Source organism: Pogoniulus pusillus, chromosome 30 (assembly GCF_015220805.1).
Source record: "Pogoniulus pusillus isolate bPogPus1 chromosome 30, bPogPus1.pri, whole genome shotgun sequence".
In the NCBI taxonomy this organism is placed as follows: Eukaryota; Metazoa; Chordata; class Aves; order Piciformes; family Lybiidae; genus Pogoniulus; species Pogoniulus pusillus.
Genome location: NC_087293.1, coordinates 15,345,308 through 15,364,404, shown reverse-complemented (window position 1 = coordinate 15,364,404; position 19,097 = coordinate 15,345,308). Strand labels below are relative to the sequence as shown.

The 19,097-nt window shown below is 41.9% G+C and overlaps 1 long non-coding RNA gene across 1 annotated transcript in view; it reads left to right on the top strand.

The window, feature by feature from the left end:
* LOC135188910 (uncharacterized) overlaps nt 1–18,599 on the top strand; it is an 86,557-nt gene extending 67,958 nt beyond the window's left edge. Inside the window, exons 5-6 of the long non-coding RNA XR_010307884.1 lie at nt 17,799–17,864; nt 18,098–18,599. This is a non-coding gene — a long non-coding RNA (uncharacterized LOC135188910). The remainder of the gene's footprint in view (nt 1–17,798; nt 17,865–18,097) is intronic.
* Nucleotides 18,600–19,097: the final 498 nt, after the last annotated feature.

The following is a 19,097-nucleotide window of genomic DNA, read 5'->3' as shown; positions in this document are numbered from 1 at the left end:
TGTTTCACTTTCCATGTAACATCACAGGCCATGCTGCTCCATCAGAGGCTGCCTTAGCCTTTTGTTTCAGCAAAATGCACACCTGCCAAAAATAACATGAAGGTTTACCAGCCAGGGTTTCTTCAAACAGTGCTTCTACCCTCCCACATCCCAAGCAAAGAATGTTTCTGTGTTGCTGCCAACTTCTGCCAACGGATACATGCAGTGGGGAATGCACGAACTGCCACTAAGTTCCCAAAAGAACATATTCTGGCCCTAATCCTTAAGGAACAAAGATTCCATTTTCATGGGAATCAGTCTAATGAGAAGGGAATGGCAGAGAGATGTAATTCATATTCAATGGGATGTATATAAAGTAAGCCAAAAGATTTTCTTAGCAGAAGCCAGGTCTGTGATCTTAGTCCCATTAGGATACATCTGGAATGTTACCAGTTGCTGCAGTGGAGTTGCTGTGAGACTGACATCAGGATCTGGCTCGCACAGGCAGGTTGACTGACATTACCCACTGGTAGCTGAGGTTAGGATGTACCTCACTGAGAGCAGATCTAGATCTGGAGATAAGCATATATGCAGGAACAGTGTCTTTTCCAAATATTCTTTTCAAGGGCAGTCAGCATTTGCATTAAGAGTACTTGATGACTTCAACAGGAGCAGTCCACAGGTGAGGGAACATACATTGTGGTGCAAGGCATCACCCTGCAAGAAATGATGCATTTATTAAAGAGTGTAAAGGATTCTCTTGTTCTGTAACTGCAGTTACTTCACCACTCGGATAAGAATTTTGCACCTCCTCTCTTTCAAACAAGCAGTCAGTCTTTGAACATCATAACTGCTTTTTTTGTGTGTTTGTTATTCTCGGTTGTGAATTTGTGAGCTCTGAAATGCTTGACGTGGATTAATTTCGAGTGTATAGTATCAGTTCTACTTAGTTTCAATCAAAACTCTGGTACCTCACTAGAAAGGAACCTTTCTCAATGGAACCAGACACAAGTCCTTCAATAAAAAATCCTGAAAATAGGAAAAAAAATCTTTGAAACCTCAGGTGTTCTGATCTGGGTTCTAGTTTTGCAGGGAGAATGAAACCCTCAAGACAAGGGAGTTGGTAATTCTAAAGTTTAAAGTGCAATAATCTGAGTAGTGTCAGTTCTCATTAGAGATTCAGTAAATTTGAATTACTCTGTAATTTTTAATCTCTAGTAGGCATTCCAAACACGCAATGATACAGTGAAATATTAAATGATCCTATAAGTGAGAGTGCTGGGGAGTTTCAACATTTAGAGGGGATCCATTGACAGTGCATTTGAAAACTTGGATCCAGGGATCTGATATGAAATGGGTAATAAGCAGAGGACATAGAACTATTCTGCTTTGCTGCCACACAACTCAGTTAAGCTTTGTCTGATGAACGGTTTGGTAGGAGTGGCAGGGAGAAGGCTGTGCTGTAGTAGTTCCCATGTATTACATGAGAATATCCTGTAGGAGTTCATATCTTCAGAGATCATTGAACTTGAGGAGTCCATAGCATGCCAGCTTTGTAGAACTAAAGTGATGTAGTTCTTCAGATATTTTTGTAACTGAGAGTAGCTTCACTAGGTCCTGACAATTATTGGCTGTCCACTTGAAGGAGATGGGAAATGAAATAGACACTCAGATGTTTGTTCTCCTTAGAAAAGAGACTCTGATGTTGGTATAAGCAGTAGAACACTTGGCCTTTCCTCCCACCTGTATCATGACCACTTACATAGAGCACAAGGAGCTATAAATAACAAGAGAGCCTATAAATAAATACAGCTGTGAGCCGACAAAGGCTTCTGACAAATGATGTTTATTGAATTTCTCACGTGTGGTCCAGTTCCAAACCAACCATGGGCTTGCTGACTTGTGAAAATCTATTCTGTGCCCAAGCCCTGAGTTCCCCTCTGTTGGGCAGAACAGGGACTCTTTGGCTAGCTGAGCGTAAGAGTGGAATGGGCAAAAAGAAGGTGGCTTTTCTTGATGAAGTTAAGTTTGTGGTATTGGTTTCAGACAAATTAATCCAAAATCTGCTGCCCATTGTTTACATGAGAGGGTTTATGAGAGAAAACAATCATATCACTGTAAAGTGCTGGCTGAAACGTGACACACAACATTGCCACCTCTCCCAAATGATTAATCTTGATGTCCTATAAATGCAGTAATCCATAACTACATTTCAATACATTTTATTGTAGCAGTCAAAAGTTGTAGTCAGTGGTATAGGTAGTTATGGCCTGTTAGGGTAGGTGTGGTATGGACAAGAAAGTAGGAAGCCTCAGTCACAAAGAGCTTGAAGTCTTCCACTTGAGCAGAAGTTCCAGATCTGCTGGGTGCATCGAAGTTCGTTGGATCTGACCCATAGCCACCATGGGAGCTCTATTCAGGTAAATTGACAAAGCATTAATTACTTCAAAGGAGAGCTAATGAGGCAATAAACCACAAGGGTGAAACTCAAATGGTTTATGGTACCATTAGTAGGCTGAAATGGAATTATAATTAGAGCAGGGCAAACGATTCGTAGTCCACAATTTATCCAATGGATTTAGTGCTTGTTTCTGTTCATGAATTATGCACAAGGAGACATATTTTAGGAATGTATTAATTGTTTGAAATTGCTCAGCAACTACTTTATATGGAAGCGTTTCTGCCAATAGGAATAGCCTTGTATATTTTGCATCTGTTTTCTCTTTGGGGGCTTTGTGCATGTATTTGTGTTCTGTAGTGGACCACTGAAATACTGTGGTGTTTGCACTTCCTGGAATTTTACAGAAAATATGTTAATGTTTCTGGGATATGTAGCAGTTACCTAACTTTCTTCTTCAGGTATAGATTTTTTTTGCCTGAGGAGCAGCCCTTTTGCAAATAGCTGAGCAGAAGAAAAAGAACCTCAGCAATACTTGCTCAAAAAGCCCAAAAACTTGAATGTCCAAATAAAAGCTTGGTCCGGAAATTATGACAGGCTCAGGAGGGCTTTGTTCCACTGCTTAGATCTTGACTTGAGTTAGGTGCAGAATAAGTCAAACATGCATTTCACTGACAGTCTTATCTCATGCTTTGAGGTGGTGTGGGGTTGAACTCATAAAATCCCTCTTGGAGCTATTCCAGTTTGCATAAAATACTTATGTAATATAGATGATCCTTTGCTGTGGGAGATCTTCTGTGTCTCTACTGTGACGAACTTGCAATTACCTATCCAGGTGAACAGTATCGCTGAGGGGAATGTAATGTTTGGAGTTGACTTTGTACACCCCTGACGCTCCTTGTCCTGGGTGATGTGTTTGTGTCTTTATCTTGCTGCACATATGCTAGTGTATAGCAGGCCTTACTGATGACATGCAGCTCCTTTTCAGGCAGAGAAATAGAGGTAGTACTTCTGAGTACAGAGTCCCTAATCTGTCTGTTAAGATGTTCTGGTGTGCCAGACCCTCAGTCAAAATGCCTTAGCGCCACTCTGTTTTTCAGTAACAACCTTGTTCCCTTCTATGTGGACCTATTCAGAGGATAAGCTGTGTCCCTTTATCTTACAAAGCTGCTGTATGTGCCAGCCTGTTAATCAGGCATTTCCCTTTCTATGTCTCAGGTGATTGACAAGCTTAGTTTCTTGGAGTGGAGGTGCTTTGTGCTGCCCAGTGGTCGCCTGGCTCCATGTTTGCCTTCCTGAATAAATCATGCATTCTCCTTTTGGTATGACGTGTTTAGTTCCGTGATTTAAGAGCTTTAACGTATAGCTCTTGTTTGTTCTTGCTTTTGTTAATAACTAATCATGAATTATCCATGAATGGGCTAATTAGACATTAACGATATACTATATCCCAAGCAAAGAATCAGATTTTTCGCAGACATCTTTGTAGGTAGTAACTTCTTGAATTATCCCTGGGCTAGGAATGTCTCCATGTATTAGGGAAGATCTTACCAGTCTTGGTCTGCAGGGTACTTGCAGCATAGCTCCATAATCAAAACAAGTCATACATGGAATGAATGCCTTGCAGGCAAAAAAGAGTCCCAACTGATTCAAATGGTGAACTATCAGGAATTTGGTAACACATCCTTTCAGAAAACCCAACGTTGTTGGAACTAATTTTTGGTTCTAGTGTAAAGCTTTGAATGAAGCTCAGCTAGAACAAAGTGCAGAATAGAAAGACAGTGGGATTGATTTGTGGATTCCAATATTCTGGCTTTATTAACAAAGAGGCAGAGAAAGACTTTAGGTGATTAGGGGTTTTATATTCTCGATAACAGTAAACACTGTTTCGGTATGGTAGCTTAAGAGTTCTGTATGCAGTGCAATACTGCCAAAAATCATTGGAGTAGAAATGAGCAGAAACTCAAGGAAGGAGTCCTAGAGGAGGCCTGCCTAAAGATTGAGGCAAATACTCATGTGTCAAATCACAGAACCAGAACTAAGTGTTGCTGGCGACTGAAATGTTGTCAGTAATGGTAGCAGTAATTTTACAGTGTTCTTAAGTGAAATGTGCCATACTCATTCTGGTTCTATTGACAGGCTGCAGTGAGCCTCAGATAGTTCTGCCTCCCTTCTGTTATCTCTCTCAAGAAGACAGCAGCATCTCTTCAGCCTGCTCTAATCTTGAAACAGTTTCTCAGATAGCTGATACTTTGTGGGCCTCAGAATGACATTACAAAGTCCAGTCCCTTGGTCCAGGTGCTTCTGAGTCTCAAAGGTATTCTAACTGCCAGACTCCTCACCCACAGCGTTGCATGCTCTATCTCCACTTCAGGCTCTCTGTATCTCACTTTGTAAATGACCCAGCAAAACACTGGTCCAGCTCTGAGTCAGTATACAATAAAATAACAAAGTTGTCATTTAGATGTTTGAATTAAAGAGTTTGTGGAGTCTGCTTCTACCAAATTACTTTTCCATCAAATATTAATAAGCTGGCTGAGTTGGGTTTTTTTCAGAAGAAAAATGCCAAGAGGCATAAATCTATATTAAAGACTAAGTGCCTACCAAATGGAACTTTATGCACATTTGCTGTGGTTTCTCGCTTTCTTTTTACTCAAGTGTTGCAGAGGAAAGCCAGCAAAACCCACAGAATTCTTATTTTCTCTCTTCTGTCTTTTAGCCCCTAAATTTTAGTGTGAATGCTGCTGTTCTCTGTAGTGTGCAGTTCTGGATGCCTGACTGAAGCACAGATGACATGATACATGATGAAAGCCAAAGGGTTAATTTCCTAGGGATTCAAGACTGATGGCCCAGTAATGCTTATCCAGGAGGGAATTGTTGTGGCTTTTTCAGTGCTCAGTTCTCTTCACTTTATAATAATTTGGAGATTTCCCCTAGAACTTTGGTGACAGTAGGAGTAACTTTTAATGAAGGAGAGTAATGCTTAGTGCTGATGTACTGTATCCTGGATCAGAACCTTGCTGCTACCCCTCCTTTTTCTGCTGCTTCATTGATCAGCTTATAGTTTTCTTGATAGAGCCCCTCTGATCAGATTTTCAGCATGATCCTGCACATGCGTGTCTTTCAATTCCTTTTCATCTCTGAAATGAGGGTAGGAAATATTAATGCAACTTGAGGGTGCTGACTTTCAACAGCACTGCCATTGGCAGTACTTCATGTCTTGGATACTGGTCTGCTTCTGCTGCAGTTGTGCAACCCCAGGCATCAGGGTTTTTCTTCTCAGTATGCTGAGCAGGACACCCCCAGAGCAGGGCCTGTATTCTCAGGTGCTACTACAGCCAAGCATGCTTCAGTGAAGAATCCTTAGCTGCCTTCATTCTCTGCAGAGCTGTTTGGGACAGTCATCTGCAGTGGGAATTAAACCCATTACAGTCCTAGCTCCTAAAATCTCCCGCTGCATGTCTGTATGTGGCAGAAATTCAGAAGAGACTTCCATCCCTTTTAGCATAGCCTTACATTTTCACCAAAGCTGTCTTTGCTGCTCCTCCTTCTCTTACACATGGCAAGCAGAAATGTGTGCTTCTGGCTGTGGTTGGTGAACAACAACTGGGATTGTGCAGGGCTGCATGTGTCCTGGAGGTAAACCTAACCAGGTATTGGAATCATTGCTCTGAAGTTTTGTTGCTGTGAGAATTCTGACTTGCGTCAAAATTCTCTTGGGCAAATGGTTTGGATTTTGGGCCTCCTCCCCTTGCTAATGTGCTCTATCAGTCTCTCTCATATTGGAAGAAAGAAGAAGAAAGATGGAAGGCAGGAGAGAGAGCAGTGTAAAGGTCAGCTAGCATTGCAGCCTGACGCAGAGATTTATAACCCTCCAAATTCTCCCTTTCTCTGGCAGCATGTCTTTACAGACTCGCATTATCTCTATTAATACCAGCCACAAGGTCATTACTCAGGCACTGAGCCTTCCTCCAGCATAAATATTTATACAAGGCTGACCTGCGGCTGCCGCGTTTGCCTTTTATTTGATTTCTGCCGCCTTTTGTGTCTGTCAGCTAATGTCTTTAGCTGCTCTGTCTGGGACAGTGGGACCTGTGAGAGGAGGTGGGGTGGGGTTAAGGAGGGAGTGAAAGAGAAAGGGAGTGGATCAGTGAGATTGAGAGGAAAAGAAAGAGAGGAAAGGGAGGCTGACATTTCGTGTGATCCCCCATTGATGGATTCATAATAAACTCTTTATTTCACTCCAAGTGGAAATTTTTAAGAAGTCTCTATTTTGCAATAGGATTGCAAAATTTGTGCAAATTTCCTTTTATCTTCTCAAGAAGATAGGAGCATGAGAATCTTTTATCTACAGAGTGTTGCTTTTGCTAAAGATCAATGGGATTTCAGAGGCCCATTTCAGAGAATAAGCCTGTGTGTAGAGATGCGTGAGCTGAATACACAAATATACTGACAAGTTTCTGTCAGTTGTGTGTTTGTACAAGTTTCTGGTTGTGTGTTTGTGCTCAACACTCGTACTAGTCTGAATTCTTGTTCTTAGCTTCTGTCAGACAAAGGTGCAGATGGCTCTTGTAGCTGAAAGGGAGTTGAGGTTGCTGTGTTTCTTGAGGATACTTCTAAAGGGAAGGACAATCTCAATATCTGTGATGTGGCTTTGCCCTTTAGCAGGGTGTTCTCCAATAACGATCAGGTCTGTCTGAGAGGTTGGGAACTGGAATGGAAAACTGAGAAGTGTGGTGCATACCAATGGCCTTTCAAATGTGATAAGGACACAGAAGCAGAAGGGAAGAATCTTGAGTTTGTGTGCTAACTTGTATAATGACACAATCTGCATTAATTCAACAAGGACTTGATATCTGATGGCACTTCTAACTACTGATGTCTGTCTATCCCCATTCCTCCTAAGCTGAAGGCATTCAGTGCAGTGGCGGTGGAGATACCCAGGCTACAACCAAGGAGCTTTACTGTAGCAATGGGTTAGCACTGCCTTAGCATTTGCTCTTTTGAATTACTTCGTGCCTGGTAAATTTAGTTAATTTTGCTTTCCTCTCTTTCCCTTAGCTAGTGAATACTGCTAAAGATCACAGGCTTCATTAGATGGACTGCAGTTTGGACCTGGTATAGCAAATGGTACAGGGCACTCTGGCTGAACATTGTTCAGCATTTGCTCAGGAGGATTTCCTCTAACACTCATTCAAATCTCAGTCCAGAAGAAAAGAAAATTAGGTAAAATCAGACTAATTTGACTTTCAGATGTTTTCTCTAATTTCTGAAACATTCCTTCATTTCCTTCTTTTGATGGTTTGAGAGCTGCAACTTTTTGGCAGCCACGGGGTTGCAAATCCTACTCAGTGCTATGATGTCAGTGATGATTAGAGAGGCTCCCTGCAAAGCGAGAGCGAGAGTACTTTCTTAAACTAACATGTTGTCTTTTGTCATTATTGTAAGCAAGGATTTTTGAGATTGAATCCCAGACAAACGTCCTTTTGTGTGGTCTTGCTCTTCCAGCCTGGCTGAGTTGACTGAACTAATCACCTAGCTGTGTTTCTGAGAAACTTTTAGGGTTTATTGTGTGCAGTTGCTTGCACCCCCTTCCTGAATACAAAGGTCTCCACTTTAAGGCTTTGGACTGTTCTGTCAATCACGTAGAAATGGTTTGTTTGAAGAATCTCTTCCTTTCCTTACCTTACCCGAGGATATTTTCCCCTCTGCTATTGATTCTGTAATACTGCAGTTACACAGAGACAAAGCTGCATCTTTTGTATCTGAGTAGGGAGCAATTTTAAAAATAAAACAAAACGAACAAAATAACCCAAACCAACCAGCAAACAGAAATTCCCACAAAACCCCACCTCAGATCTGATCTTACTTATCTAGCTTGCTTTCTCTGTAGAAGAGCAGGAAGTTCATTAACATCTTCAGTGATCAACCCCTCCGTATTCAACTGATTCTCCACAAAGCAGGGTCCACAGCTTGTTGGAAGCAACCTTGATTCTGTCATACTCAGAACTATTGGTCAGGTCAGATTGAGGATCTCTGACTGCTTGAATCCTAAATTATGGAGGCAAGTATGATCACCTCAGCTAGAATTAATAGTTGTACTTTTTCAATACAGCTTCTTATGTCTCATGCACTATGTCTCTCTGATCATGTACCTCAAGCTTTAGACATGTTCTTAGAGGCGGCCACTGGATGAAAAAAATAGCTGAAACTGTTTCAACTAAGTCTTCTGTGTATTTGCATATATATATACACACACATGCATATATAGTATACACAACAGAAATAATTTAATGTGCACAGTGACACTTGACAACACCTTCTGCAAATTAAAATCCCTAACTTGCTACCCCAAGGAAGAAGAGGAAGAGAAAATAATTTGCTGCACTCTCACTGTTGAAGGTTACAAGCTTCCTAGAGTGGCAAAGTGCATGGTTGGTTAGGTGTAGGAACTGTTGTGACAGACAAGGGCAGTAAGATTCTGCAGATTATTAAGAGAATAGCTGGATTTCATGATGCTTGGGTTGTCTTTCTGATTTACTGCTGACACAAATGTTTCTGTAGCTGAGCTGATATGGGTGAGGAGGAAGGGTGAAGGACTGTTACTGGCATCTTCACCCGTAGATCCTGATCTGCACCAGGACAAGTTGCAGGCAGCCATGTTCTGTGGGATGAGACTATGACACCTTCTGCTCCTTGTGTTATTCCTGCCTGACCTGACAGACAAAAGAGTGGTGAAGGGAATTCTGTAGTGGAGTGGAAGATGGAGAGTTCTGTGGCAGTTCCAGTGAAATGAAAGAAAATGTAGGGTGGGGACGTATAATGTACACAATACAGCCTGTCCCTTCTTACTAGTTGTGACATTGAATACTATTTCTCTTAACCTGTCTTCACACTTTCCTTTTTTGGGTACTCCTGTCAAAACAAAAATGTACATCCTGAGTATGAAAACAGAAGTTCTTGCTGAGAAGCTTCAGCTGGGGCTATAGGAACTCTGAAGCTGAGCCCCACGTGCATGCATCTGTTGTGTATGTGTGAGCAAGCAGATGTATACACACCTCCAGTCCTGTGAGCCATTTGAGCCGACAGTGCCACAGGAAGAGGCCTCCTTTGTGGTTGTTTGTGAGGGTCTGTACTGATTTAGATTGAGGAATCAATACAGGGTAAAGCTGTATGTCTGTCCTTTGAATTTGCCCTAATGACTCTTTAATTCCCCGTTTTATTACTATTTTTTCCCCATTTTATTTTTTGACTGCCTTATCTTTAAAACCTGAAACTGCTTTTCCTGGGCCAATCTGGAGTCCTTTACAAGAAATGGTAGTAATTCATTCAGGAGCTCTTTGCTCTGACTTTCTTGTCTGCTTTTATTCCAGTAGCTTAAGCATGTTATGGAAATCCTTCTCTGATAGTATGTTGGCAGACAGTTTTACTGCAATCAGAGGGCTCTTGTCCGGTATAACAGCTTAAAATGGGGAAAGCAAGTTTGTATTTCTTCCCCATATGACATTTTTAAATTGCACTATAGAACCTAAACTCTGAGGTTGGTGAGATTTGTGGAGGATGTAGGAAACTTTGAAGAGTGCCTGCATCTTGCAGGATCAGGTCTTAGTGAAATAAAGAGCTGAGGCTATGCACTGTCAGGTGGCAGTGACAGTATCTCTCCGTGGGTTTGCTGTAGCGCAGTGCAAATAGAAATTTGAGACCATGGTGCCTGAGGACCTGTGGTGCAAAGCAACATCTGAGGTCCTATTTAAGACCCAATTAATAGCATAGTTTTGTCTTGTCCTGTTAAATGTAGTTTCCCAGAGGAGGTTAGCATGAAGGGAATGTGGAAGAGTCTGCAAGTGACTTCAGTTGTGGTTCACTCACAGTTCTCTGCTAATGATTCAGAGCTGCTAAATGCCTCCCACCATCTCCACTCCCTACAGATTTGGGCCTTAACTTTGCCTAAGAGTCAACACTTAATGTGCTACTGCTGCATTTCACTTTGCTTTGGATAGCCTTATGGAGCTCTGTGGAGCCTAGGCACAGTAAAAGGCTTTTTTAACTGCTGCTCTAGGAGGTGTTGATTTGCTGTAGTTCCCAGTCAATTTTCTTTCTCCTTCCTGCCTTGCTGAGGTGCTGGGGTTTCAGGTAATAGGTTTCATTGTTACTTCTTTTTTCCTTCCTTTTTAAAAAATATTGATAATGTACAGGATCTAAGCCTGTTAGTAACACAGAAGTACATAAATGTGCTGCTGATTTTTATTATGAATAGTAAAGTCCATCTGAAACTGATCAGAACAGAGTAAAGCTGGAGGAGAGCAGCTATTGAGCAGCTAGTCAGCAGCTAGATAAGGCAGGTACACTTCAAGTATTTTGCATGTATTTTAACTGTATTTGGGTATTTCAAGTACATAAAATACACACATAAAATAATTATGAATAACACAGGAAGATATTTTACAAAACTTAGAGATGTTTGCTTGTGAATTGTGGTGGTGGGCAGACACTAGAAACTTCCATAGCTCATAACAAGAGCCTGTCCCAGGTCTCTGGGCAATGAAGCAATTTTTGGTGCCTGTATGATGAGAACTAATAGTGACTCGTGAGCCAGGAAACATGAGTCCTTAACTTGCCTGTGGTCATACAGCACATTGATTTCCCCTCCTGGTGTCTCAGTGTTTTCAGATGGAAGATGGTGCTGAGGATACTTAGCTTGTGCTCTGATCTATACATGTTTACCAATGTTCTGCCTGCACAGCGTGGTCTGTTCCTCAGCTGTATTGCCTCGGTGTGATAAAACAGAAAACATAGAAAAGTCAAAGGGTTGAAATACAAACACACTGAAAATGATGAAGAAAACTCTTGCTGCCTGGTGGTTAGCTGAAATGTGTATCTTTGGACAGTCAATGGTTTTAAAAAGAAAATGGAACTACTCATTTTTTATTATTTTGTTTTTTAAAAGCATGACTATTGCAGTCCATTGCAGTTCAGATCTTAAAATGAATCTCAGAGGCACCAAATAAAGCACATTTCTTGCTCTAAACTCCACTCTTGACTTTCATATAATGTGAACCACATGCAGTTGCTGATGCATATGTGAATGCACATTATGTGTTCCTGTACATGTTCAGAGGTGGTGCATTTAAAAAATGCCTATGAAGGATGCTGAGTTTGTGTGGACAGGACAGGCCTTTGTATCTTTGAACTTGGTTTCTGAAATGAAGCTTGCAGATGAGATTGAAGGTTTGAACAACAGCTTTCTGTCCAACTCGCTCATTTGGCAGGCAATATATAGCAGTTCCTTAGTAGAAGAAGAAATCAAATGTGCATCAAGAAGTTTTGTGCTGAGAGAAAGCCATGGAACAGAATATAGAATCTGCAATTGCTGCAAAGTGTTTGCTCCTTTGGTGAGAAATACTGTTCTCTCCAAGCACTTCTAATTGCTGCTACAGCATACCAAAATGACAGCAGCTTCTTGGTGTGCCTGATTACATGTGTGAACAAAGAATGATATAAAAGTCCTGCCTAGGATTTGAATGGCAGGATTTCTTTCCAGTTTATAATCCCCTGTACAATTCAGAGTTCTAGGCCTTATGTTTCTGAATATCAAAGTTCAAGCACTGCTTTACATGAGCTACCAGGGTACTTTTAGTGGGAAAATTTCCAGCCACTGCAGGAAGTTCTCTTTAGTACACTGCTGGGAACCAAACCATCATCCTGGCATTGATGTAGTTCATGGATCTCGACTAAAGACCCAGAGAACCAGGATTAGAGTGGGGTTAAGAAGCTAAATAGCAGATGGTGTGAGACTAGAAGAGAAACAACTGATAGGGAAGATGCTAATACTGTAGTAACTATTTTAGTTAAGTGGTTGGGAGGAAAGCCATGTGGGAGTGAGGGTTGAAGTGCAAATGGTGTGTATCTTCTGTTGATGGCATCATGGAAGCTCCTGAGCCAGGTCTTGAAACCGAAGCATTGACAGAGCTGCCTATACTGTCCCTTTCCCATGTTGTGAGCATCTCCTTTACACAATCAAAGATTAGCTCTAAACCAGTGCAAGTACTTGGTGCCTCCTATGCTATGAAATACCATCTTCGCTCAATTACTGGAAAGTCACCCTCCCAGGGGGAGCCACAGAGCTGTAATGAAGTTGAACACAAACATTTGTTTTGTTGAAAAATCCTGGTGTAACATTGCTGTGCAACTTTTGAAATGTCAGTTCCTGTAAGTGCTCTGAGCCTGCAACCAACAGTGCAGAAAGCGCTGGAAGAACCCGTTGTGGAAGTGAGCTTTACCAACCTCTTCAATGTTTCATGCTAGCTTCACAATGATCTCTGTGGCTCCCTGCTTCTTCGATGGCTTCTAGCTTTCTGGTTGTGACATCTCTCCTGATGTGCTCAGACAGAGGGAATATGCAAAAGGACGGCTGCAGCTCTGTGTTCAGGAGATGTCATCTCCGATTGACGTCAGGCAGAGGAGCAGCAATTAAGGCTCCAGTTGACTTTCTGCTCAAGCTCGAGGCACACTGGGGGAGGAGAAGAGAATGAAGGTATGAGGGAAGAGTAAGGTAATGGGAAGGGGGGAAGAGATTGAGAGAGAGCAAAAGATAGAGGGGGGGATAGTGCAGTGTGAAAAAAATGGCAAATAAGAAGAGCATGGGGCAAGTCAGGAGGAAAATGGAGAAAAAATATGATAATATCTTATAAGGGGGCATGATGACAAGAGGGGAAATGTGAAAGAAATAAAGGATGGGCATGTGACTGAGAGGTGAAAGAGGAAGTGATACAAGGAGACAGGTGGCAAGGAAAATAACGAGAGCAGGGAGATAAAGACAACTTGTGTGCTTTTAGCTATTTGCTGCTGGCTGGTGGAAGAGAAGCATACGGTCCCAATCCACCAACTGTGATGCTGGAGGATTCCTTTATTCCTGACTTGCAGTGAGTTACCAATGAGCTGCTCTTTCACACCCGTGTGTCAGTGGATAAGAACAGCTTTAGAGAATTGAGTGATACAGGGGCAGGCGAGTAGGAAAATGAATGTCTGGTCCTGCTCTGCTATCCCTCGTGTGTCTAGAGAAGGCATCTCTGCGAGGCATAATTGTCTTCACTGCCTTAAACCAAGCCACATCTTAGGCCCAATAGCATGCAGAAAGGATGTTACATGTAAGAGATGGATAGGGTGAGAAGATTTGTGTAGTCATCACAGAAGATGCTGTTAGACAGGTGAAACATTTGCATGAGGCAACAACACATATCTGTCGTCTCCTTTAGGGTCAAGGTGCAACAAATTCACAACACTGATTTCTTTCTGCTGAGATGTGATGTTGCCCCTATGTTACAGACCATTGCTAGTAGAACCTTGCCATGGTTCTGTGTAGAGCAGTGGCACTCGAGTATTTTTTGGGTTATGAGCTCCAGTTCAGAAATGCTCATGATATCAAAAGCTACCATAACCTTTTTGATTTCTTGACCCTAGTTCTGTCAGAATCCCATCTTTTTAGTCTTCATTTTAGTAACTTCTCATCCAGAGATTCCAATGAACCTATTGATGACCATAGTACAGCCATATGGGAAGAAACAGGCTGTGGAGTTCTGTTCTATGTACCTCATTTTTAGTCTGTCTCAGTTACCGCAGACTCCTTTATAATTAACAGAGAGAACCACGAATTACTTTCCAGACCCTTGTTTCACAATAGCTAGCTCAGAAATAATGAATACAATTAAGACTTGAAAAACTAGACACCTCCCATCTCATCTACTGTGCCAGGGAAGCCATCTTGTCAAGTTGCTAGAGCAGATACAGGGATCATCCCTTGGGAAACTAAAGTACTGAAACACTTGAGATAACAGTTGGATTAAGGGTTGGGTTTGCTTTATGAACCCCAAATGTTTTCCTTCCTAATAGAATTACTGGATCTCTTCTGTTTTTGCAGGTTTGCACTTAAGTACTCAGGTGTTTCTGTCTCTTGTGGCTGTCCCACATCTCTAAGGCTTTGTTTGGAGTTCTGTCTTTTCCTTGCTGCTTGGCATCATCATGACTTTCTCTTTTGTAGCAACTGTCATCTACTCTGTAGCTGATTTGAACATCTTCAGTGCTGAAGATGGGTGTTGGATCCTTCATTCTTGGTCTTCACCTGTATTGGTACATTACTGCACCCTTGAGGAATCCCTTGTCTTTGTTCCACAACTCTACTTCTGTAGTTGATCTAGACAGAGGTAAAAGGTCAAAGGTGATGACCGTCAGGAGCCATCAGTAGCTCACTCTGCCTTTGCTCATTCTGGAAACCTGACTGGCTAAAAGAATCCCACTTCTCAGAGACTTTTTCCAAAGTATTCTCAGTGCACCAGCTCTTAAACCTTGAAATACAATTTGAAACATAAACTTTGATGGGATTATTAAATCTACAAGGTTTAGTGGCAGAGAGCTAGGCTGTTGCCAAAGCCCCATGCTTTAGCTTATTAATAGTTACTAAATTGGGGTGAGAGCTGGCAGAGGGCAAGCAGAGAGTGAGATGGAGGGAAGCACAACACTTAGGCACTCACTATCCTTTGTAGAGTTTTATTTTCCTCAGCTGGGTTTCCCCCTGCCGAGCAGCAAAATGGCGTTTAGGCCTGTGAGCGGTGCCAGACAGCTAACTAGGCGCTAGAAGTCAGCCCCTGATGCTATTTGGCATCTGTGGGCCTCTTTGTGCCAGTGGTTTAGTGCCAAGAGTAATTGTGATTTACACCCCTTGCCCCTTTGGTGGCAAAATGGTTTTGATTAAGTGCATACCACATTTATTAAGTCTTGCACAACCGAGTGCGGGGTCTTGGCTGGGACGCCGTAAAAGGCAGTGAGATTTACACATCTCACTGCAGGATTCATTTAATCTCTTGGGGATTTACTGACCTTCAATTAGAACTGTTAAGTACTGTTTACTTGGTACCTAAATCATGCAAGGCCCAGCTAGAGTTTCTTTTTTGTTTTCATTAGTAATGTTGTGATTAAATGCGGGAGAAGAAGGGAAAAGACCCAAACACAGTGAGACTCGGTGAGCACAAGCCTAAGGAGAATGACTTTGGAGGCTTTAAATCAAAATACTGAGCAGACCAAACTAACTCACTTCTCCTTAATGATACAGGAGGCCATTGGTTCAACTGAAAGACAAAAAGTTCCTTTATGGAAGTTATGTACGTACTAAAGGACACCTTTTTCCCTTTCTTTGTGCTCACCTAATCTCCTGTCTGTGGATTTAATGGAAGGATAACTGAACTTCAGAGAGTTCCCAAATAGGTGTTGAAAGAACTTCTATGTTGGACATGGAAAATTTATCTGCTTCACTGCCTGAGGTCACTGAAGTTATCTACAATTAAAGTACTTCTCTCAAGTTAGCCAAGAAGGGGCTATATTATAAAATAGGAGTCTTGTTCTATGTTCCTTTAATAAAAGTCCAAGCACTTCAAAATGTCTCCTGTGGTTCTAATGAAAAAATCATCCATCCTTCACTGCCAAATACACAGAATTTTGAGACAGCATAGAGGGTTAAAAATGCAAATTATGTCTGTCTGAGCCCATATTACAAAGCAAAAATGTCAGTATTTTGGGTTTAGATTCCCACACAGTGATGTGCTATTCCAGCTGGCTACTGCTGCAGTCACAGAGAGGAAGCAAAAAGATTTTGTGTCTGTGAACAGAGCTCAGGTTAGTATGAATAGCTTCTGGTCTTCCAGAATGTAATATTGTCATTAACTGGCTGGGAAAGGTTGGCACATTATGAGTGTCTGGGTGTGAACACTCAAAATTCTGAAGTGAATTAATTCTGTCTTCTTGCTGGGTATGTTGATCATGTGGCATCTTTCTGTGCCCTGATTAGGTGAACACATACAGCAGGGCTGAGGACCTGTTTGCTAGGATGAAACTTGAGTTTGACAATGTGCAAATTCCTTTTCCTCAAGTATTCTCTGAATGCTTCTTTAGAACTTGGCTGCTTCTGAGACTTTTCCTGCCAAGAAATTGGTCTGCTGGACTGTTCATGGAAAGTGAACCCCAAAGGAACGTGAACAGAATGAATTCATGGGTTGGATAGCCATAGAAAATGTGTAGCATTTGATCAGCTCTCATTAGTAGCTAGCAGCTCAGGATTCTTGTTTCCTCCTGACTACTCAAATTAATAACCCAGCTCTCCATCTTCATGCTTTCTCTGGCATTATATCAAGTGCAGGGGAACGAGGTGTGGAGGGGTTCAAGGAAACAGAGAAATGGTACATACTCTTTTAATTCAAGTTATACAACGTTCACTTGAGACCTAGATGAAAAATTGAACTCACATCTCCAGCCACAACCAGAGTTGTATGGGATCTGAACTGGGGCACATGAAGGTAATTCACAAGTTTTGGTGATAGAGGCAAATTAAATGAGAGTCTCCTTGTTATAGGGTGCATCAGTTAAATCATGCATTTTGGATCCTAATTCTTTCACGGTCTTATCTGAGTGATGACTGTGTAGTGTGCCATGTGTGTGCGCTCAGTGGTAACTAATTGAAAGAAAGGAAAAGGTCCTTTAAAATGTTTTCTGTATCAGTGACATTAGGCAGCCTAAGGCCAGGGTGAAACCAGAAAGCAAAGAAGAGAGGAGTAGGAAGTCTCAGAATGGCTGCATCTGAGAAGCTCAGTTATCATCAGCACCTAACTCTCTAGTTAAAAATCTTTCCTCATAACTGTATCACCTCCTCATGTTCTGATGACTGACTTAGGTTACGTAAACAGGGAATCATTCATCTAAGAGCTTTGGTTGTACTGAGCCTTGTCAAATTTGGGGCTGAGTTTCCAAGTGCCATTACATAAACAAGTGGCAGTATATAAAAGCCTGCAGTGGTGAGCAGACTAGCTGTCACCTAATATGATCCTGGGAATTCTTCTCTTGGAATAAAAGTGTAGTTGGAAGTGAAGCATGTCCAAGAAATTTAGCAGTTCCTGATACTTTGGGTGCCTCATTTAGAGTGGCCTAATGGAGACATTTGCTGTCATTTGACTTGCAAGCTTTCATTCTGTAGCATTAGTACACTCCCATCTCTCTCATGATTTTGCTTTTAGACTGGATCCTCTGAAAGCCCAACTCACATGTCCAGAGTCTTCCTGCAGTTCTAGATCCAGCGTGATCTTCATGCACACAACGTGGTGATTTTTGACCACACTTCAAATTGGTCTTAGATCCATAATTGGCCAGGAAAAATGCCCACATCAAATTTGTATTCTCAGATTTGTTTGAATACTTGAGGTGCTTGTGTCTCTCTCTGGGTTTGGTGTTTGGAACAGGTGAGTGAAGCCAGCTGAAGCGTTGGTGAAGCTAATAGGCATAATTAAGCCCAGCGGGGTGTTAAAGCCGGCGAGTTCCTTGACACAACAGTGTGGCAACCACTTCAATGACTGTCCTTTCTCGCTTGTTCTTCTTTACGCAGGCTCAAGCTGCAAGAAGGCAACCTGCAGTGGATTACTGAGCCAGCTGCCGTTCTGCTGGAGGGATGGTGAGTACACTCATCCAACGATGACAGCAAAGCAGGATTCTCTTGCATTGCTACTCGAGATACATTAGGCAGTCCTACAGCCCCTGAAAAGCTGATGTCGCTCCCTGCCTGCCGTCTGCCCAGGCTGTTGCTGTTTGCTGATGAATAGGAGGTGCTAATCTCTTTCTTCCTAAGAGACCTCTTTGTACAGAAGTGTCAGGATTTAATTGGCTTGTTCACACTTTCTCCAACAGACCGACTTCTAACACTTCCTCCGCGCTCCACCCCCACTCTTTGGTTCTTGGTGTCAACAGGGCTCAAAGTGTTTAAATTCTTTTACACACAGTCCTCCTTCACACCAGCCGTACAACAAGGCGGACTGTTAAGGGTGAATATGCTGGAAGCGGTTAATTCTGAAGAGCACTTTTTGTTGTTGGGTTTTGCATCTGAAAAGATTTAGTCTATTGCGTTTGAATGTTTGCGGGGACTGAAGAATTTTCTGTGGCCAAAGTAGTAATTCTTTGCTGGGTTAGAACGAAAACACACATACAAAAAAAATGAATGTTTGTTATTTTTCTCCTTATATTTGATCAAGTGTATTACATCCTGCCTTGTCTTGTACATAGCAGTCACAATAGCACCTACTGGTCTCACTGAGAGATTGAAGCTCCACTGTGTGAGGTAGTGGACACAAGGCTGATGAAAATCAGGCTTCTCTTCTGTAAAGATTTTGTCCCCTAAATAAAGGTGGATCAGGGTGCAATGAATGAAAAAGAGCTATTTATTCTCCCACTTGTTAGAGAAACTGAGTCACAGAGAGGTTTAATTACATTTTTGGTTCTCATTCCATCCTGTTTGAAGACAAATGGGATTTGGCAATGCAGTTGACTACATACCTCAAGAGCTTCTGAGACTATGCAGCCCAATACATAGCCAGGAGCTGTAGAGAAGCAGATTCTATTCTGAAGTCAGCTTTTGCCATACTGTAGGACTGGCCTAGTCACTTTTGTGCTTATTCACTCTTTTGTCTGTTTTTTTGGTCTTTGAGCATCCTGGGACACAGTAACTTTCTAGGTGTTTGCAGTGTGATAACTATATGGTGCATTCAAGCTTTCTTGATTCCCCTAATGACCAGTAACAGAACTGTCAAGTTACTGGTGCAAGAATTCATGGGGAAACAACAAATTAAACAGCACTGCTGGCTTAGAGAAGACCTGATAAGTTTCTGATGCTTTTCTCCTGGATAACATCTTT